The 24,461-nt window shown below is 29.3% G+C and overlaps 1 protein-coding gene across 1 annotated transcript in view; it reads left to right on the forward strand.

The window, feature by feature from the left end:
• The first annotated feature begins 1,942 nt into the window (after positions 1-1,942).
• The window catches only part of LOC129738726 (monocarboxylate transporter 13), an 80,281-nt gene continuing 57,762 nt past the window's right edge, over positions 1,943-24,461 (forward strand). The window contains exon 1 of the mRNA XM_055729974.1: positions 1,943-2,630. The gene's annotated coding sequence lies outside the window, so the exon portion shown is untranslated. The remainder of the gene's footprint in view (positions 2,631-24,461) is intronic.

The following is a 24,461-nucleotide window of genomic DNA, read 5'->3' on the forward strand; positions in this document are numbered from 1 at the left end:
AGACGACAAAGAGAGTTGCAAGCGAAAGTTTCAAGCGAACCCCTAGCCTCTCTCTCCGAGATGCCGCAAATAAGCTGGGTGTGCATCGAGCCAAAAAACGAGCCGGACTATCGACTTACAAGAAGGAAGTGACTCCAAATCGCGATGATAAACAAAATACGACGGCCAAAGCGCGATCCCGGAGGCTGTACACGACGATGCTGACGAAGTTTGACTGCGTGGTAATGTACGACGAAACCTACGTCAAAGCCGACTACAAGCAGCTTCCGGGACAGGAGTTTTATATTTACGGCAAAATGAAGGGGAACGATAGCAGATATTTTCAAGCACATGAAACTGTCAAAGTTTGCGAAGAAATATCTGGTTTGGCAAGCCATCTGTACCTGTGGCTTGAAAAGCAGCATTTTCATAGCTTCCGGGACTGTCAACCAAGAAATTTACGTGAAAGAGTGTTTGAATAAACGTCTGCTGCCTTTCCTGAAGAAACACGGTTGTTCCGTACTGTTTTGGCCGGATTTAGCATCTTGCCATAACGGTTAAAAGGCCATGGAGTGGTACGCCGCCAACAACGTGCAGGTGGTTCCCAAGGACAAGAACCCTCCCAACACGCCAGAGCTCCGCCCAATTGAGAAATACTGGGCTCTTGTCAAGCGGAACCTAAAGAAGACCAAAAAAACTGCTAAGCACGAGCAGCAGTTCAAGGCAAGCTGGCTTTCCGCGGCGAAGAAGGTGGACTGGCTGTACAAAATCTTGTGGCAGGGGTTAAGCGTAAGGCCCCGCCATTCGGATTTGGAAAAGCGGAAGCCTAACTGAATATTTTTCCTGAATTTTATACTTATTAAACTTGAAAAAGAAATTTAATTTGATTTTTCAAACAAACGATTTCACCGATTTACACGCGTTTTCCCTTGACCAAATTTTGACCGTATCACCCTTTACGGTAAGCCGAATATTTGAATTTTTTAAAAAAAAATTTCTTGAGATTTTTATCCCGAGGGATGATTTATCCCTTGAATATTTGGCTCAACGATTTTTGGGTGATATTCGTCGCCGAATATTCAGCTCATCTCCACATTTGAGTTATTTTACCTAAAATTTAAATTGTTTGTCTAAACAAATATTTATTTTATTAAATTTCTGATTCCGATTTATTTATTACAAATCCAGCATTCTGAATTCAGTTTGGATATTTTTAACGTAAACGATATGCGAAGGCATCTGTTCATATACGATTTTTTTTTGATTCTTTTTTCTCAGGGGTTCATATACGATGAATCTCAGTATCATGAAAACTCGAACTTAGGATAAGATCAAAAGCTTTTTGAAAGCTTGACTCTCAACGATTTTGGAAACTCACCCCTAACCAGAACCACAACGCCAGCTCTCTTATCTTTTCTCGCTCTGTTTGGGCACTCTCAGTAATCTGTCCTGCTCGAGAACCAATTTTCCACGTGACTGAACCATAATATTCTCTCCCCACTCGGGGTTTCCATAGCATTTTTCGCCAACAGTTAACGAAGTTGGCCACTCACGAGCAACAAGTTGAGACACTCAGAATTTTCTCCTCATAATGCAGTCTGAACTTACACTGTTTGTGATAAAAATTAGAATACAATTTATGACATTTGTTTTCAAGATTGAATAAAAACAAAAAAAGGTGGCTCCAGAGAGTGTATTGAAAAAAAAGTGAGAAATGACGAAAATTCTTCTTCTGAACGTGGAGAGGAATTTTGAAGCGCCAGAGAACAATCATGGTGATGCATGATAACTTACAAAATATCTTATTTATGTTGCTCTGTGTTGATGAGTGCTCTCGGGTGAGAAGTTTGCCAAAGTTCTCTACAGGAAAGTGTTCATTTTCCTTCCCCGAAATCCCGAAACCCTCGAAATTTTCAAGAACAAAACCAATCTGAAATCCATCAGACCGAATCAGTTCACCGGGACGTGTTCCCCTGCGAGGGGCTCACGTAAAAACTTTCGAGAAAACCACGTTTGTCCGTTAGGTTGGTTACCTTTTTCGATTAGGAAAGCAAATTTTCTTTTGCCGCATCGGAACGACAAGCCAAGAGAAAGACACACAGACAGCTTTCTCGGGAAATTCAACGGCATTCGTTGAAGTCTTTGACGACGAGGAACCGTTGATAGTGCCGGGAGCCGGGGTTGGATCAATCGGTTCCGGAAAGACTTTTTCGCGGGGAATCTAATTCTGTGGACCATTTAGCTGCTGTCTGTGGGGAGAAAGCTCCGGCATCCGGTTGACCGGAAAACTTTACCGGTGATTAAATGGGCAAAAGGAAAAGCTAACGGGTTTTTGCCAACGTTGTCCTCGTGGTCGTCACGCGGTGTTAAAAATCGCGGTCCTCCTCCGGTCGATTTCGATTCCGTGCCCCGGGAGTTTATATCCGTGCCGTGCCGCGTATTCGAGAAATGAGGGTTTGGTATGCTAAAAAAGCGTGACTCGAACGGCGCCCCCGGTAAATGTTTGAGTTTGGGATTGTGTTTGTTGTTTTTAGCAACCGACCTGTGATATTTTGTATCCAAATTTCTACGGTTCGGGCCAGTTTATGATGGATTTGTTTGGCGTGGGGAATGGCGTCAAGGAAGCGAGCAGGAATTTCCAAACTAACTAGGTCAGTAACATTCCATTCTACTTACGAAAATGAACGGAAGCTTTATTGACAAAGTTTCAGGAAAAGGGGTATCGGCACACGGGTGACATTTCATTAATGCCATTTGAGAAGTTTGAGCTGTTTTGTGTGTGATTGTGAGGGAAAACTAAATGACTTCTATTAGGGGTTGAAACAGGTATATTTTTATCCGTTTGATTGGCGTTGGTTGGTAGTTTTCCGAAAAACTAATAATAATCCATTGTTTCCCAAACTGTCTTATGAGCTTTTATTAACTAAATTTGATAAAGCACCATTTTTGAAAATTTTGACAATTTTGACAATTTTGACAATTTTGACAATTTTGACAATTTTGACAATTTTGACAATTTTGACAATTTTGACAATTTTGACAATTTTGACAATTTTGACAATTCTGACAATTTTGACAATTTTAACAATTTTAACAATTTTGACAATTTTGACAATTTTGACAATTTTGACAATTTTGACAATTTTGACAATTTTGACAATTTTGACAATTTTGACAATTTTGACAATTTTGACAATTTTGACAATTTTGACAATTTTGACAATTTTGACAATTTTGACAATTTTGACAATTTTGACAATTTTGACAATTTTGACAATTTTGACAATTTTGATAATTTTGACAGTTTTTGCAATTTTGACAGTTTTTGACAGTTTTTGCAATTTTAACAATTTTGACAATTTTGACAATTTTGACAATTTTGACAATTTTGACAATTTTGACAATTTTGACAATTTTGACAATTTTGACAATTTTGACAATTTTGACAATTTTGACAATTTTGACAATTTTGACAATTTTGACAATTTTGACAATTTTGACAATTTTGACAATTTTGACAATTTTGACAATTTTGACAATTTTGACAATTTTGACAATTTTGACAATTTTGACAATTTTGACAATTTTGACAATTTTGACAATTTTGACAATTTTGACAATTTTGACAATTTTGACAATTTTGACAATTTTGACAATTTTGACAATTTTGACAATTTTGACAATTTTGACAATTTTGACAATTTTGACAATTTTGACAATTTTGACAATTTTGACAATTTTGACAATTTTGACAATTTTGACAATTTTGACAATTTTGACAATTTTGGTAATTTTGACAATTTTGACAATTTTGACAATTTTGACAATTTTGACAATTTTGACAATTTTGACAATTTTGGTAATTTTGACAATTTTGACAATTTTGACAATTTTGACAATTTTCACAATTTTGACAATTTTGACAATTTTGACAATTTTGACAATTTTGACAATTTTGACAATTTTGACAATTTTGACAATTTTGACAATTTTGACAATTTTGACAATTTTGACAATTTTGACAATTTTGACAATTTTGACAATTTTGACAATTTTGACAATTTTGACAATTTTGACAATTTTGACAATTTTGACAATTTTGACAATTTTGACAATTTTGACAATTTTGACAATTTTGACAATTTTGACAATTTTGACAATTTTGACAATTTTGACAATTTTGACAATTTTGACAATTTTGACAATTTTGACAATTTTGACAATTTTGACAATTTTGACAATTTTGACAATTTTGACAATTTTGACAATTTTGACAATTTTGACAATTTTGACAATTTTGACAATTTTGACAATTTTGACAATTTTGACAATTTTGACAATTTTGACAATTTTGACAATTTTGACAATTTTGACAATTTTGACAATTTTGACAATTTTGACAATTTTGACAATTTTGACAATTTTGACAATTTTGACAATTTTGACAATTTTGACAATTTTGACAATTTTGACAATTTTGACAATTTTGACAATTTTGACAATTTTGACAATTTTGACAATTTTGACAATTTTGACAATTTTGACAATTTTGACAATTTTGACAATTTTGACAATTTTGACAATTTTGACAATTTTGACAATTTTGACAATTTTGACAATTTTGACAATTTTGACAATTTTGACAATTTTGACAATTTTGACAATTTTGACAATTTTGACAATTTTGACAATTTTGACAATTTTGACAATTTTGACAATTTTGACAATTTTGACAATTTTGACAATTTTGACAATTTTGACAATTTTGACAATTTTGACAATTTTGACAATTTGACAATTTTGACAATTTTGACAATTTTGACAATTTTGACAATTTTGACAATTTTGACAATTTTGACAATTTTGACAATTTTGACAATTTTGACAATTTTGACAATTTTGACAATTTTGACAATTTTGACAATTTTGACAATTTTGACAATTTTGACAATTTTGACAATTTTGACAATTTTGACAATTTTGACAATTTTGACAATTTTGACAATTTTGACAATTTTGACAATTTTGACAATTTTGACAATTTTGACAATTTTGACAATTTTGACCATTTTGACAATTTTACCAATTTGACAATTTTGACAATTTTGACAATTTTGACAATTTTGACAATTTTGACAATTTTGACAATTTTGACAATTTTGACAATTTTGACAATTTTGACAATTTTGACAATTTTAACAATTTTGACAATTTTGACAATTTTGACAATTTTGACAATTTTGACAATTTTGACAATTCTGACAATTTTGACAATTTTGACAATTTTGACAATTTTGTCAATTTTGACAATTTTGACAATTTTGACAATTTTGACAATTTTGACAATTTTCACAATTTTGACAATTTTGACAATTTTGACAATTTTGACAATTTTGACAATTTTGACAATTTTGACAATTTTGACAATTTTGACAATTTTGACAATTTTGACAATTTTGACAATTTTGACAATTTTGACAATTTTGACAATTTTGACAATTTTGACAATTTTGACAATTTTGACAATTTTGACAATTTTGACAATTTTGACAATTCTGACAATTTTGACAATTTTAACAATTTTAACAATTTTGACAATTTTGACAATTTTGACAATTTTGACAATTTTGACAATTTTGACAATTTTGACAATTTTGACAATTTTGACAATTTTGACAATTTTGACAATTTTGACAATTTTGACAATTTTGACAATTTTGACAATTTTGACAATTTTGACAATTTTGACAATTTTGACAATTTTGACAATTTTGACAATTTTGACAATTTTGACAATTTTGACAATTTTGACAATTTTGACAATTTTGATAATTTTGACAGTTTTTGCAATTTTGACAGTTTTTGACAGTTTTTGACAGTTTTTGCAATTTTAACAATTTTGACAATTTTGACAATTTTGACAATTTTGACAATTTTGACAATTTTGACAATTTTGACAATTTTGACAATTTTGACAATTTTGACAATTTTGACAATTTTGACAATTTTGACAATTTTAACAATTTTAACAATTTTGACAATTTTGACAATTTTAACAATTTTAACAATTTTGACAATTTTGACAATTTTGACAATTTTGACAATTTTGACAATTTTGACAATTTTGACAATTTTGACAATTTTGACAATTCTGACAATTTTGACAATTTTAACAATTTTAACAATTTTGACAATTTTGACAATTTTGACAATTTTGACAATTTTGACAATTTTGACAATTTTGACAATTTTGACAATTTTGACAATTTTGACAATTTTGACAATTTTGACAATTCTGACAATTTTGACAATTTTAACAATTTTAACAATTTTGACAATTTTGACAATTTTGACAATTTTGACAATTTTGACAATTTTGACAATTTTGACAATTTTGACAATTTTGACAATTTTGACAATTTTGACAATTTTGACAATTTTGACAATTTTGACAATTTTGACAATTTTGACAATTTTGACAATTTTGACAATTTTGACAATTTTGACAATTTTGACAATTTTGATAATTTTGACAGTTTTTGCAATTTTGACAGTTTTTGACAGTTTTTGCAATTTTAACAATTTTGACAATTTTGACAATTTTGACAATTTTGACAATTTTGACAATTTTGACAATTTTGACAATTTTGACAATTTTGACAATTTTGACAATTTTGACAATTTTGACAATTTTGACAATTTTGACAATTTTGACAATTTTGACAATTTTGACAATTTTGACAATTTTGACAATTTTGACAATTTTGACAATTTTGACAATTTTGACAATTTTGACAATTTTGACAATTTTGACAATTTTGACAATTTTGACAATTTTGACAATTTTGACAATTTTGACAATTTTGACAATTTTGACAATTTTGACAATTTTGACCATTTTGACAATTTTACCAATTTGACAATTTTGACAATTTTGACAATTTTGACAATTTTGACAATTTTGACAATTTTGACAATTTTGACAATTTTGACAATTTTGACAATTTTGACAATTTTGACAATTTTGACAATTTTGACAATTTTGGTAATTTTGACAATTTTGACAATTTTGACAATTTTGACAATTTTGACAATTTTGACAATTTTGACAATTTTGGTAATTTTGACAATTTTGACAATTTTGACAATTTTGACAATTTTCACAATTTTGACAATTTTGACAATTTTGACAATTTTGACAATTTTGACAATTTTGACAATTTTGACAATTTTGACAATTTTGACAATTTTGACAATTTTGACAATTTTGACAATTTTGACAATTTTGACAATTTTGACAATTTTGACAATTTTGACAATTTTGACAATTTTGACAATTTTGACAATTTTGACAATTTTGACAATTTTGACAATTTTGACAATTTTGACAATTTTGACAATTTTGACAATTTTGACAATTTTGACAATTTTGACAATTTTGACAATTTTGACAATTTTGACAATTTTGACAATTTTGACAATTTTGACAATTTTGACAATTTTGACAATTTTGACAATTTTGACAATTTTGACAATTTTGACAATTTTGACAATTTTGACAATTTTGACAATTTTGACAATTTTGACAATTTTGACAATTTTGACAATTTTGACAATTTTGACAATTTTGACAATTTTGACAATTTTGACAATTTTGACAATTTTGACAATTTTGACAATTTTGACAATTTTGACAATTTTGACAATTTTAACAATTTTAACAATTTTGACAATTTTGACAATTTTAACAATTTTAACAATTTTGACAATTTTGACAATTTTGACAATTTTGACAATTTTGACAATTTTGACAATTTTGACAATTTTGACAATTTTGACAATTCTGACAATTTTGACAATTTTAACAATTTTAACAATTTTGACAATTTTGACAATTTTGACAATTTTGACAATTTTGACAATTTTGACAATTTTGACAATTTTGACAATTTTGACAATTTTGACAATTTTGACAATTTTGACAATTCTGACAATTTTGACAATTTTAACAATTTTAACAATTTTGACAATTTTGACAATTTTGACAATTTTGACAATTTTGACAATTTTGACAATTTTGACAATTTTGACAATTTTGACAATTTTGACAATTTTGACAATTTTGACAATTTTGACAATTTTGACAATTTTGACAATTTTGACAATTTTGACAATTTTGACAATTTTGACAATTTTGACAATTTTGACAATTTTGATAATTTTGACAGTTTTTGCAATTTTGACAGTTTTTGACAGTTTTTGCAATTTTAACAATTTTGACAATTTTGACAATTTTGACAATTTTGACAATTTTGACAATTTTGACAATTTTGACAATTTTGACAATTTTGACAATTTTGACAATTTTGACAATTTTGACAATTTTGACAATTTTGACAATTTTGACAATTTTGACAATTTTGACAATTTTGACAATTTTGACAATTTTGACAATTTTGACAATTTTGACAATTTTGACAATTTTGACAATTTTGACAATTTTGACAATTTTGACAATTTTGACAATTTTGACAATTTTGACAATTTTGACAATTTTGACAATTTTGACAATTTTGACAATTTTGACCATTTTGACAATTTTACCAATTTGACAATTTTGACAATTTTGACAATTTTGACAATTTTGACAATTTTGACAATTTTGACAATTTTGACAATTTTGACAATTTTGACAATTTTGACAATTTTGACAATTTTGACAATTTTGACAATTTTGGTAATTTTGACAATTTTGACAATTTTGACAATTTTGACAATTTTGACAATTTTGACAATTTTGACAATTTTGGTAATTTTGACAATTTTGACAATTTTGACAATTTTGACAATTTTCACAATTTTGACAATTTTGACAATTTTGACAATTTTGACAATTTTGACAATTTTGACAATTTTGACAATTTTGACAATTTTGACAATTTTGACAATTTTGACAATTTTGACAATTTTGACAATTTTGACAATTTTGACAATTTTGACAATTTTGACAATTTTGACAATTTTGACAATTTTGACAATTTTGACAATTTTGACAATTTTGACAATTTTGACAATTTTGACAATTTTGACAATTTTGACAATTTTGACAATTTTGACAATTTTGACAATTTTGACAATTTTGACAATTTTGACAATTTTGACAATTTTGACAATTTTGACAATTTTGACAATTTTGACAATTTTGACAATTTTGACAATTTTGACAATTTTGACAATTTTGACAATTTTGACAATTTTGACAATTTTGACAATTTTGACAATTTTGACAATTTTGACAATTTTGACAATTTTGACAATTTTGACAATTTTGACAATTTTGACAATTTTGACAATTTTGACAATTTTGACAATTTTGACAATTTTGACAATTTTGACAATTTTGACAATTTTGACAATTTTGACAATTTTGACAATTTTGACAATTTTGACAATTTTGACAATTTTGACAATTTTGACAATTTTGACAATTTTAACAATTTTGACAATTTTGACAATTTTGACAATTTTGACAATTTTGACAATTTTGACAATTTTGACAATTTTGACAATTTTGACAATTTTGACAATTTTGACAATTTTGACAATTTTGACAATTTTGACAATTTTGACAATTTTGACAATTTTGACAATTTTGACAATTTTGACAATTTTGACAATTTTGACAATTTTGACAATTTTGACAATTTTGACAATTTTGACAATTTTGACAATTTTGACAATTTTGACAATTTTGACAATTTTGACAATTTTGACAATTTTGACAATTTTGACAATTTTGACAATTTTGACAATTTTGACAATTTTGACAATTTTGACAATTTTGACAATTTTGACAATTTTGACAATTTTGACAATTTTGACAATTTTGACAATTTTGACAATTTTGACAATTTTAACAATTTTGACAATTTTGACAATTTTGACAATTTTGACAATTTTGACAATTTTGACAATTTTGACAATTTTGACAATTTTGACAATTTTGACAATTTTGACAATTTTGACAATTTTGACAATTTTGACAATTTTGACAATTTTGACAATTTTGACAATTTTGTCAATTTTGACAATTTTGACAATTTTGACAATTTTGACAATTTTGACAATTTTCACAATTTTGACAATTTTGACAATTTTGACAATTTTGACAATTTTGACAATTTTGACAATTTTGACAATTTTGACAATTTTGACAATTTTGACAATTTTGACAATTTTGACAATTTTGACAATTTTGACAATTTTGACAATTTTGACAATTTTGACAATTTTGACAATTTTGACAATTTTGACAATTTTGACAATTTTGACAATTTTGACAATTTTGACAATTTTGACAATTTTGACAATTTTGACAATTTTGACAATTTTGACAATTTTGACAATTTTGACAATTTTGACAATTTTGACAATTTTGACAATTTTGACAATTTTGACAATTTTGACAATTTTGACAATTTTGACAATTTTGACAATTTTGACAATTTTGACAATTTTGACAATTTTGACAATTTTGACAATTTTGACAATTTTGACAATTTTGAAAATTTTGACAATTTTGACAATTTTGTCAATTTTGTCAATTTTGACAATTTTTACAATTTTGACAATTTTGACAATTTTGACAATTTTGACAATTTTGACAATTTTGACAATTTTGACAATTTTGACAATTTTGACAATTTTGACAATTTTGACAATTTTGACAATTTTGACAATTTTGACAATTTTGACAATTTTGACAATTTTGAAAATTTTGACAATTTTGACAATTTTGACAATTTTGACAACTTTGACAATTTTGACAATTTTGACAATTTTGACAATTTTGACAATTTTGACAATTTTGACAATTTTGACAATTTTGACAATTTTGACAATTTTGAAAATTTTGACAATTTTGACAATTTTGAAAATTTTGACAATTTTAACAATTTTGACAATTTTGACAATTTTGACAATTTTGACAATTTTGACAATTTTGACAATTTTGACAATTTTGACAATTTTGACAATTTTGACAATTTTGACAATTTTGACAATTTTGACAATTTTGACAATTTTAACAATTTTGACAATTTTGACAATTTTGACAATTTTGACAATTTTGACAATTTTGACAATTTTGACAATTTTGACAATTTTGACAATTTTGACAATTTTGACAATTTTGACAATTTTGACAATTTTGACAATTTTGACAATTTTGACAATTTTGACAATTTTGACAATTTTGATAATTTTGACAATTTTGACAGTTTTGACAATTTTGTCAAATTTGACAATTTTAACAATTTTGACGATTTTGACAATTTTGACGATTTTGGCGATTTTGACGATTTTGACAATATTGACAATTTTGACAATTTTGACAATTTTGACAATTTTGACAATTTTGACAATTTTGACAATTTTGACAATTTTGACAATTTTGACAATTTTGACAATTTTGACAATTTTGACAATTTTGACAATTTTGACAATATTGACAATTTTGACAATTTTGACAATTTTGACAATTTTGACAATTTTGACAATTTTGACAATTTTGACAATTTTGACAATTTTGACAATTTTGACAATTTTGACAATTTTGACAATTTTGACAATTTTGACAATTTTGAAAATTTTGACAATTTTAACAATTTTAACAATTTTGACAATTTTGACAATTTTGACAATTTTGACAATATTGACAATTTTGACAATTTTGACAATTTTGACAATTTTGACAATTTTGACAATTTTGACAATTTTGACAATTTTGACAATTTTGACAATTTTGACAATTTTGACAATTTTGACAATTTTGACAATTTTGACAATTTTGACAATTTTGACAATTTTGACAATTTTGACAATTTTGACAATTTTGACAATTTTGACAATTTTGACAATTTTGACAATTTTGACAATTTTGACAATTTTGACAATTTTGACAATTTTGACAATTTTGACAATTTTGACAATTTTGACAATTTTGACAACTTTGACAATTTTGACAATTTTGACAATTTTGACAATTTTGACAATTTTGACAATTTTGACAATTTTGACAATTTTGACAATTTTGACAATTTTGACAATTTTGACAATTTTGACAATTTTGACAATTTTGACAATTTTGACAATTTTGACAATTTTGACAATTTTGACAATTTTGACAATTTTGACAATTTTGACAATTTTGACAAATTTGACAATTTTAACAATTTTGACAATTTTGACAATTTTGACAATTTTGACAATTTTGACAATTTTGACAATTTTGACAATTTTGACAATTTTGACAATTTTGTCAATTTTGACAATTTTGACAATTTTGACGATTTTGACAATATTGACAATTTTGACAATTTTGACGATTTTGACGATTTTGACAATTTTGACAATTTTGACAATTTTGACAATTTTGACGATTTAGACGATTTTGACAATTTTGACAATATTGACAATTTTGACAATTTTGATAATTTTGACGATTTTGAAAATTTTGACAATTTTGACAATTTTGACAATTTTGACAATTTTGACAATTTTGACAATTTTGACAATTTTGACAATTTTGACAATTTTGACAATTTTGACAATTTTGACAATTTTGACAAATTTGACAATTTTAACAATTTTGACAATTTTGACAATATTAACAATTTTGACAATTTTGACAATTTTGACAATTTTGACAATTTTGACAATTTTGACAATTTTGACAATTTTGACAATTTTGTCAATTTTGACAATTTTGACAATATTGACAATTTTGACAATTTTGACAATTTTGACAATTTTGACAATTTTGACAATTTTGACAATTTTGACAATTTTGACAATTTTGACAATTTTGACAATTTTGACAATTTTGACGATTTTGACAATTTTGACAATTTTGACTATTTTGACAATTTTGACGATTTTGACGATTTTGACAATTTTGACAATTTTGACGATTTTGACGATTTAGACGATTTTGACAATTTTAACAATATTGACAATTTTGACAATTTTGATAATTTTGACGATTTTGAAAATTTTGACAATTTTGACAATTTTGACAATTTTGACAATTTTGACAATTTTGACAATTTTGACAATTTTGACAATTTTGACAATTTTGACAATTTTGACAATTTTGACAATTTTGACAATTTTGACAATTTTGACAATTTTGACAATTTTGACAATTTTGACAATTTTGACAATTTTGACAATTTTGACAATTTTGACAATTTTGACAATTTTGACAATTTTGACAATTTTGACAATTTTGACAATTTTGACAATTTTGACAATTTTGACAATTTTGACAATTTTGACAATTTTGACAATTTTGACAATTTTGACAATTTTGACAATTTTGACAATTTTGACAATTTTGACAATTTTGACAATTTTGACAATTTTGACAATTTTGACAATTTTGACGATTTTGACGATTTAGACGATTTTGACAATTTTAACAATATTGACAATTTTGACAATTTTGATAATTTTGACGATTTTGAAAATTTTGACAATTTTGACAATTTTGACAATTTTGACAATTTTGACAATTTTGACAATTTTAACAATTTTGACAATTTTGACAATTTTGACAATTTTGACAATTTTGACAATTTTGACAATTTTGACAATTTTGACAATTTTGACAATTTTGACAGTTTTGACAATTTTGACAATTTTGACAATTTTGACAATTTTGACAATTTTGACAATTTTGACAATTTTGACAATTTTGACAATTTTGACAATTTTGACAATTTTGACAATTTTGACAATTTTGACAATTTTGACAATTTTGACAATTTTGACAATTTTGACAATTTTGACAATTTTGACAATTTTGACAATTTTGACAATTTTGACAATTTTTACAATTTTGACAATTTTGACAATTTTGACAATTTTGACAATTTTGACAATTTTGACAATTTTGACAATTTTGACAATTTTGACAATTTTGACAATTTTGACAATTTTGACAATTTTGACAATTTTGACAATTTTGACAATTTTGACAATTTTGACAATTTAAACAATTTTGACAATTTTGACAATTTTGACAATATTTGCTTCGACAAATTTACATTTCAGGTGAAACTGGAACTCCTTTTTTATTTGACACCATTTTTCAAGCCTCAGGTTCGCTTTTGGAACGAGTCAACTCTCAAAGGATTTTCTGAGGAACAACGCATTACAAATTCAATGCGTTGCGGTTTCTCTTTTATTCTCCAAACAGTTAGTTATCCGCAAATTTATGAGCCCATTGAGAAGCAACAGTTATTCAAATTCTCAAGGGTTGAGAAGCATTTGCAACAAAATCTAACTCAGTCAAATGAAACTCGTCCCAGAATAGCCGATCATAAAGTTTGGTAATAAATTTTCTTGGCGGGACACTCAAATGGATGTCCGTTTTTTACGAGCTTAGTTTCTTACATCCTAAACAATTTAAACTTTATTTAAAATTTGTTGTTATAAGTTACGGACATTTAAATTTAAGAGACATTTTCAGATTTAGTTAGAACCGGATCGTAAAAAGATTATTTATATCATTTTTTTTGTTTTGTTAAAATTCCTTTGGCTCGCAGAACTGCCAACTTTTACTTGAATATGTCCTCGAATTTCGTTGCCATCTCCCTAACTTCAGAGCACCACCAGATGTTTCCGTGCCTGAAAATATTTGGCCGACAGCCAAAACAATGAACAACCAAAAAAAAACTTCAAATCCCCAACCAAAGGTAGTCTACATGCGGGCTCCCATCAGCTCTGCTATCGGTAGAACGAAGTCTTCAACTCGATTGCAGATACCATAAAATATGCATCAAAGTAGCCAACGGAATAAACGAATCAGGCGCTTTCGTGAGTAGTAGGCTAAACGCCGACGTCATGGCCGGTTCCCTGCACCTTCCTACTCTTAGATGCCTTACTTTGTTTCCCGTTTTACATCACATCGTGTTGCATCGCGATTTTCCTCATCTGCAAACATAGCTAGAGACAAACAACAAAACAAGCAGGCGTTGAAAATTTAAGTACCGCTTCTGCATGGTATTGTTCTACTATAAACGTCAGAAAATCAAGCCTAACATGGAAGAAGGACTGAAAATCATCCTGCCTAAAATTTTAAAAATTACATTTTTAAATTTTAATCTAAAGAAACTGCCGTCAATATTCCTGCAGTTTTGGATTTTACAATCCTTCAAACAGCTTTCAAGATTTACACCCCTTTGTAATGTTACACCCTACAGAATTACTGATCCAGAAAACGTCATTCCAAGGTAATGGTACCCTGAATTCTTCCATCACTGTCTGAACCCCGTCTAAAGCAAACGAAATTAAATCAATAATAGCCCACTTCGAAGAAGACTTTATGCCACTAATTAAATGGAGAGTTGCACTTTTCTTTAAATAACACACGTTCCTTTTATGTGTGGGACCAAAAATAGCTCGATATCAGTAGTGTTGTTCGCCATCCTCGCTTCTCATCTTTCCCCAGTCCTTAAGAACGAAGTTGGTTGATGCAATTGCTCACTTGGTTCTTGCAAGCTGAGCAAAATGCGACAATTCTGATCCAGAGATATGTAGAAGAAACGGGATAGCGAGTGTTTTGCAGAATTAATAATGATCAATTCCCACAGTAGTGTGTTCAAGAGATGATAAAAATTAGGCAAACAAAAATTTTTCATAATGATTTTTAAATTCTTATTAGGCTCTTTTTAAATGCTTTGTTGCTTTTATTGAATTAAAAAAAGTTTCAAAAAAACTATGCTTACGCCATTTTTGATTTAGCCAATGTTATGGTCCACTTTTTACGTTCGAAGTGTGGAAAAGAGGGACCTATATTTGAATGAAAAAAATATTCCTAGACTTAGCATAAGGTCCCACAATAATTTAGATATGTTTGGGAACGTTCAACGAGCCAAGAAACTATATGGAATTTTGGACATTTTGTTCGATAGGAACATGAAAACTCAGTTTTTCGACAGTAACTTTGATTACTATCAGACAATTTCTTTTAAATGTGGCTTTTCGTAAATTTATAACTTTTTTAATCATAACTCTATTTGAAACTCGGTCTTGAGATTAAATATGTGCTATCAGGAGACATGATTCCCTATGGAAAAAGTTGAAAAAAAAAATTCACAACTATGACAATGCTATGACAAAGGAAATAAAAATATGACAAAATTGTGACCTAAATTTGAGAATATAATGATGGAAACTTGACAGAACTCAAAAATCTAGACAAATATTTGACAAAAAATTAACAAATATGTATGATATAATTATAATCAAAAATTTTAAAATAATAGGGGAGGAGCGGGCTATATGCGCCTATTAAGCAGAACACTGATTTATTCAAATATTAAATCTGTTTTCTTTACATTGGAGTAGTTTTTATGTTAAAATTTCCGTTCGTTTTCGAGAAAACGATTTTATTATAACTGTTGTCTAAAATGCCGAACTTCAAACCGTGCAGGCTAAATGCGCCTATTTATGTTTTGAACGAAATTCCTGTTTATTGGGCAATATTTCCGTAAAGTTTCATTGAAATTGCTAGAGAGTAATATCTTGCGTACGACAAAGCTGAAGTTTTAAAAAAAAATCTCTAAAACAAAAGTTAGGGTTGCCATACTATGGAGGCAGTTCATCCATAAGAAAAACATTATCAAATCTGTTTTTGGATCTTCAATTCTTTCTTAAGATGTTAATCAGAGCTTAGATTTGAGGTTTCAATGATAAAAATCATTTATTTATCCTATTTAACCTGTTTTTTAGGATGGAGGCATTTTACAAACATGATGGGGGCATACAAAAACACTCTCTTATTCCACTATATAATTATTATTAAACCTTCATTAAAGCTTAAATAAGCTTTATGTTTTAAGTTCATTTAAATAAGAAACAAAATCCATCCAAGTTTTTATGTTGAGCTTCTTTATGTATAATTTTTAAAAGTCAAAATATTACATCAAAAGGTATCAAAACCTTATATGAATTTTTAAATTTTTTTGTGTTTGTAAATTCATAAAATTCTTTCTTGCCTTATGTTCTATACGTATCACCCTCAAAATGCATTGGTTAGATAAGCTGTCTAGTCAGCCCTTTCATCAAACAGCCGTAGGGTCATTCAACCCGATAGGCCCACTTAGGAAACCTTTCCCCTATAAGAAAAATCTTTCAAACATATTATAAAAATAATATGAAAAAATTATGACAATTTTCATTTAAATGTGATAAAAATGTGCCAAAAAATATTCATTTTAGTGACAAAAATATGATAAATGTGCTAGCATGTTACACAACTCTGATTCCAAGAAATGGGATAAACTAGCTGACATGCTGAGAAAACTCGTAACCTTTTGAGCCTGTCGAAAAGTGATCTGAAAACATTTAAAGACTTTTTAACAGGGCATTGTCCATGCTATTACCACCTTAAAAAAATTGGCAAACTCAGTAACGATATGTGCCGGCTCTGCAAAACTGAAGTAGAAACTGCAGAGCACTTAATGTGTAACTGTGGATATCTTATGACACATCGACTAAAAGTTCTTGGTAAGCGAATCCTAACGCCCGATCATATTTGGAAGATGAAGGCCAGTAAGGTGGTGGGATTCATAAGAAACACCATCCCAAACTGGAACTAACGGGTGTTAAATAAAAAATGAGAATGTGTTCATTACCTTTCAGTAACTCTAATAAAGAGCGTAAATTTTCTTTCTCCAAGAAAATTGCTCTTTGGGCTCCCTAGAAACAGTTGGCGTGTTTGGTTTTGCTAGTTTGAATTTCGTCAAAGCAAAGATGGCGTCGAAACAGCACGTGCTCCGCGAATGCATTGTACGGTTCTACGAAACGCATTTCCAGCAAGGAAAAAAGTTCACGGTGGCACATTTTAAGGAAGAAAATGTACCTGTCAGTACGGTATATCGTATCCTGGGTTCCCTGAACGTAGAGCGGGAGATCGGAAGTGGTCGTCCGGTGACGATAATCACGAAGCAGAGGAAAACATCGTTAAAGAAGCTGTATGACAACAAGGACGCAACCAGCCTGCGTGACGCCGGTCGGAAATATGGCTGCTCCCACGTATTGATCCATCGTACCCTCAAGATGGAAGGAATCGTCTGCAGGAAGAAGACGAGGTCGCCGGAGTACACGGAGGAGCAGATTGAGACGGTTAAATCACAGTGTCGGTGGATGACCAAAAAATACCGCGGGACGTCATTCGTTCTGGATGACGAAAGCTATTTTCCGCTGTCCAAAACGCATATTCCAGGAAATGATAATTACTACTCCAACGACAAGTCATCCGCCTGAAGTGAAATACAAGTTCAAGCACAAGTTTGAAAAAAAGGTTATGTTGTACATCGCCGTTTCCGACCGGGGCATTTCAAAGCCTTGGTTTAAGCCGAGCGGTCTGGCAATCAACCAACAAATCTATTAAGAAGAGTGCCTCGATAAAATCCTGCTGCCGTTCCTGAACGAGCATCACGAGGATGGGAAGTACGTCTTCTGGCCGGAAAAGGCGTCTTCCCATTACGCCAAGAAGACGCTGGCGTACCTTGAGGAGAAAAAGATACCGTTCGTGCCGAAAGATCGTAACCCAACAAACTTGCCCCAGTGCCGCCCAATAGAGGATTTTTTTGGCTCACTCAGTGCCCTAGTGTATCAAAACAATTTGAGGGCCAAGGACACGAAGCAAATGACTACAAGAATCCGGAATTGTATCCGGAAAATGGACGTAAGTGCCGTACAACGTTCTTGTGAGAGCATCGCGACAAAGTTGCGTCGAACATCAGACCACGGCCCTTACTCAAACATTCACGGACATTTTTTTTTTAAAGAAAATACATTATGTTATTAATGAAAAATACTGAAATCGATGAAATAAAATTACAATTTTTTTATATGTGATTGAAAAAATTCTCATTTTTTATTTAACACCCGTTATGTCTTGATTTCGTCTACAACTGACATCTGAATTAATGATGCCAGCACGACGAAATCAGACGAATAATAAATTGGGTTATTCCACAATAGATCAAATAAATTGGTCGCAGTGGATTTGCTCAAAAAAAAAAAAAAATAAAGCACACTGACAAAATATGACAAAATGATGACAAATATGACAGAAAAATGCAAAATTTAAACAAAATATGACGAAAAACAAAAAAAAAACAATAAAACGACTGATGAAAAAAATGAAAAAAAATATGACAAATAGTGTCAATAAATGGCAAAAATCTGACAGAACTTTAACAATGTTTTGGTCAATTTAATTATCATAATTTGTTTTTTTTAAGTAGTTTTGTAACATTTTTGTCATTTTTATTACTACATTTATAATAATTAATTTTGTCTTATTTTTGACAAATTTGTCATATTTTAGTCACAGTTTTGTCAGTTTTAGCTTCAAAATACAAACGAAATTTTACCTTCACACATTCCCCTAGGCCCTCCCACTATTTCCATTTGCATTTTTTTTATAAGTTAATCATCTGGTAGGATTCCTATCCATTTGTCCAATAAGGGCTTATTCTTGGAAAGTGTCCATCCTTTTTAAATATCAAAAATAAAAATTAGACATCAAACGAGAAATGAGAAAAATAAAAATTTAACATTAAAAATAGCATTATAACTATACATATACAAAGAATAAAAGTTGTTCTTTCACATTCAACCACCCGTTTGCTTCTAAATACTTTTTGGTATCATCAGGAGAGCTGTTTCTTTGCGAGCGTTGGAAGAAATAGATATTCTAAGGTTTAGAAATTAAATTTTTACTAACAGAAAACAATTTTGTATACAAACCAAATTTTGTCTATTTGATACTCAATCAATAGGCTTTCAAACGTAAAAAACAGTTTTCAAAAATTCAAACTATAGACTTAGTTATTGATGATAATGTGGAAAAAATTATTGATGTTAAAAGTTACCCCGGTGATCAAAGCTACCCCGTTTTACGGTACCCATTTATAACAATAATAATCATAAATATTGCTCATACTCCAATATCATACCATGCCATTTGCTTGATTATTTTTTGAGTTTTGCCCCCCTTGAGACCCCCTTTTTTTAAAATCTCTCTAATAGAAAGAAGGAAAGTCTCAAAAATTACAGAAATATTTCTCGTACCCAAATACAACCCCATGCCAAATTTAGTACCATTTGCTTAATCGGTTCTCGAGTTATGCATACATTTGTCTTTTGTTTGGGATTTTTTCAGTTATCAAAAAAGTTTTCGGGAGGCCCCTCTCCCTATATGTTTCTCTAATGAAAAGTGGGATGAGCTTCAAACCATCTTAGGAACATTTCGTTCACCCAAATACCATATTTCATTTTCCTTGCATGATCAGTTATCGAGTATTGCAAAAATTTATATGGGCCCCCTCCCCTCTTCTTATCATCCCATTGCAAATCGGGAGGAGTTTCAAGCAATCATATAACCTTCTCCCATATCCAAATATCCTCTCAAGCCAATTTGGTGCCATCTACTCGAATAGTTATCGAATTTGGCAACAAAAATTCTATGGAAGCCACCCTCCTCCTTTCAATCTCTCTACTGGAAGAAGGGAGGGGTCTCCAATAATCAATGAAATATTTTTCGTATTCAAATACCCCTACATGCAAAATCTGGTTCCATTTGCTTCACTAAATCTCGAATTATCATATAAATTCTAAGAGAGCCCCCTTCCCCCTTCATATTTCTGCTCTTGAAAAAAGAAAGGGAACCAAACATTCAAAGAAATATTTCTTGTAGTCACCCTCCTATGCCGAATTTGGTTCCATTTGCAAAAAATAGAGAGGGTTTTATGATAATACCAGATTTTGACGTTTTATGCATTTTTAAGACATTTGGCATCAAAATTAAAATTTCGATTTTTCCGATTTCCTTCGGTCTCCCCCTTGGTGATTTTTGAGGGTCAAAAACCGATACTTTAAGCGCTTTGAAGCACCCCTAAACCAAGTTAAATTGAGCTGAAATTTTGTGTAGGTCAGTTTTTTTGGCCTATCTACAAAATGTATGTGGTCGGTTTTTGAAAGTCATTCATGATTTTTTTTTCATGCATCCATTGCCACCCTACTGTACTTTCAATCTTTGTGTTAAAATTTCTATTTTTAACCTAATTTTAGATTCAATCTTTCTTATAGTTGGTATCATCTATAAGCAAAAAAGAAAGAAAGATCTCTTATTTAATAAATCGAACATTTTAATAAAATTCTATCTTTGAACTTCCACACGAAAAGTAAAACCATACCGAGAGACTGCGATACCAACTGTTCTCCTCTCAAGTACTCACTTACTACAAAGTGGCAATTTTGCCACCGATCCTCCTTTCTAGGTTTTCCTAAATGTAGGTCAAGGTAGTCAAGGTTAAGAGCAAATCCACCAGACCATGTACAGAGAGCATCGATTCATAAGTATGTATACCTTCATACATAGAACGACGATGCTATCTTTCGGAACGTTAAAAGTTCTCAGCAGACTACAAAAACATCAACCCCGAGCTAAGCCACAACAGAAAAACAGAAATCGATGCTGCAGTGTGCGAGCGTGACAGCAATAGGAGGCGAGGAATTCATCCGGATAAAACGAGTCTCACTTTCCCGAAGCTAATTCGGGAGGGAAAGTGGGGTAGATGCTGTGGGAAAATGAACAACTGTTTTTCCATCCCTCGATTTGCGTTTTCTCGCTCAGCTGCAGTTTCGTTTTATTTTGAATTTAAACTGCACCGGTTGAACGTATAGAATTTCTTTTTTGGGGGGTGGTACCTAATATTGTTTTTCTTAGCAGCAAGGATAAAGATAAACAAAAAGCACCATACAAAGTAGTGCTCAGTGCTCACACGCCATACTCGATTTGGTTCCAAATAACTGCATGCTATCTTTTTAAGCTTGGTAGGAAAGTTCAAAATTTGAAAAATAAAAAACAAATTGAAACGATCCTAGTTGTTTTTTTCTAAGAGAGACAAATTTTGAATCATTCCAGTTACTTCTGGCTCAAACCATTTTGAGTACTAGCACGACAGTTGTTGAACAAGAAGAAAACTGAATAGAATCCATATCTACCAAGGATTGCAAAAGCGCATCGTTTCCTTCTGCATACCTTCTCTTTCATCTGATGCAGTTCACTCCCGCAACCGGCGAGTGGGAAAATCGATTTCCGGATGGGTTGAGCAGGGAAAATAGATAGGTAATGCCACTCAGCAACGCAACGAAAACAAACAAATAAACATCAACAATCGGACACGTGCCTTCAATCAGTGCCAGTCACCACTATAGTGGAAGGGGGATCAACGTTTTTTGGCACATTTTACAGCAGCAGCTGCAAGTGATTGTCGATGTCGATGATTCCGTGGAATGTTGCTTGGAATTCAATTACTATTTTTATGTTTGGACTTTTCCAAGTTATTTGGAAAAAAATGGATTCAGCTTGTCAACTGTTCAAAATTTGCTGCACATCTGTCAAAAAGTTAAATTGTAAACTTGTTTGAATTAAAAATTCATTGACATGCCACAAGCATGTTCAGTTATAACAATAGTTGCATCATGACTGGAGGAATGATATAGGCAACATCGCTACTTATTATGATGAATATCATGACTTAAGCAATAGATGACCTTCATTGCACTGACATGTGTGACTTGTGTCTTGATTCAAAGATGATTTAAATACGATTAAACGATGCTATTATGTGTTTCGATGGAGTTTTCTCTTGAAAAAATCGAGAAAATCAACAAAAAAAGAAAAAAACGAAAATCACAAAAACAAAAAAAAAACAAAAAGTCAAGAAAATCATAAAAATCAAGAAAATCAAGAAAATCAAGATTATCAAGAAAATCAAGAAAATCAAGAAAATCACGAAAATCAAGAAAATCAAGAATATCAAAAAATCATGAAAATCAAGAAAATTAAGAAAATCAAAAATTTCAAGAAAATCAAGAAAATCAAGAAAATAAAGAAAATCAAGAAAATCAAGAAAATCAAGAAAATCAAGAAAATCAAGAAAATCAAGAAAATCAAGAAAATCAAGAAAATCAAGAAAATCTAGAAAATCAAGAAAATCAAGAAAATCAAGAAAATCGAGAAAATCAAGAATATCAAGAAAATCAAGAAAATTAAGAAAATCAAGAAAATCAAAAAAATCGAGTAAATCCAGAAAATCAACAAAATCAGAAAATCAAGAAAATGAAGAAAATCAAGTAAATCAATAAAATCAAGAAAATTAAAAAAATCAGAAATTAAAAAAATCGAGAAAATCAAGAAAATCAACAAAATGGAGAAAATAATAAAAACAGGAAAATTTAAATTATCAAAAAAATAAAAAAAATCAAGAAAAGAAAGAAAATCAAGACAATCAAGAAAATCAAGAAAATCAAGAAAATCAAGAAAATGAAGAAAATCAAGAAAACCTAGAAGATCAAGAAAATCAAGAAAATAAAGAAAATTATGAAAATGATGAAAATCAAAAAAATCAAGAAAATCAAGAAAATCAAGAAAATCAAGAAAATCAAGAAAATCAAGAAAATCAAGAAAATCAAGAAAATCAAGTAAATCCAGAAAATCAAAAAAATCAGAAATTCAAGAAAATCCAAAAAATCAAGTAAATCAACAAAATCAAGAAAATAAAAGAAATCAGAAATTTCAAAAATCGAGAAAATCAACAAAATCGAGAAAATAATAAAAACAGGAAAATTAAAATTATCATGAAAATAAAAAATCAAGAAGAGAAAGAAAATCAAGAAAATCTAGAAAATCTAGAAAATCAAGAAAATCTGGAAAATTAAGAAAATCAAGAAAATCCAGAAGATCAAGAAGATCAAGAAAATCAAGAAAATCAAGAAAATCAAGAAAATTATGAAAATCATAAAAATTAAGACAATCAAGAAAATCAAGAAAATCAAAAAAATCAAGAAAATCGAGAAAATCAAGAAAATCAAATTAATCAAGAAAATCAAGAAAATCAAGAAAATCAAGTAAATTAAGAAAATCAAGAAGATCAAGAAAATCAAGAAAATCAAGAAAATCAAGAAAATCAAGAATATCAAGAAAATCAAGAAAATCAAGAAAATCAAGAAAATCAAGAAAATCAAGAAAATCAAGAAAATCAAGAAAATAAAAAAAATCAAGAAAATCCCAAAATTCAAAAAAAAAACAAAAAATCTTAAATATAAAAAAAATTTAGAAAATCAAAAAAAGTAAAGAAAATCAGGAAATCAAGGAAATCAAGAAAATCAAATAAATCAAGAAAATCATGAAAATCAAGAAAATGGAAGAATATTAAAATAATCAAGAAAATGAGGAAAATCAAGAAAATCAAGAAATTCAAAATAATCAAGGAAATCAAGAAAATCAAGGTAATCAAGAACATCAAAAAAATCTTGAAAATACAGATAATCAAGTAAATCAAGAAAATCAAGAAAATTAAAAAAAAACGAGAAAATCAAGAAAATCAAGAAAATCA

This window comes from Uranotaenia lowii, chromosome 1 (assembly GCF_029784155.1).
Source record: "Uranotaenia lowii strain MFRU-FL chromosome 1, ASM2978415v1, whole genome shotgun sequence".
NCBI classification, from domain to species: domain Eukaryota; kingdom Metazoa; phylum Arthropoda; class Insecta; order Diptera; family Culicidae; genus Uranotaenia; species Uranotaenia lowii.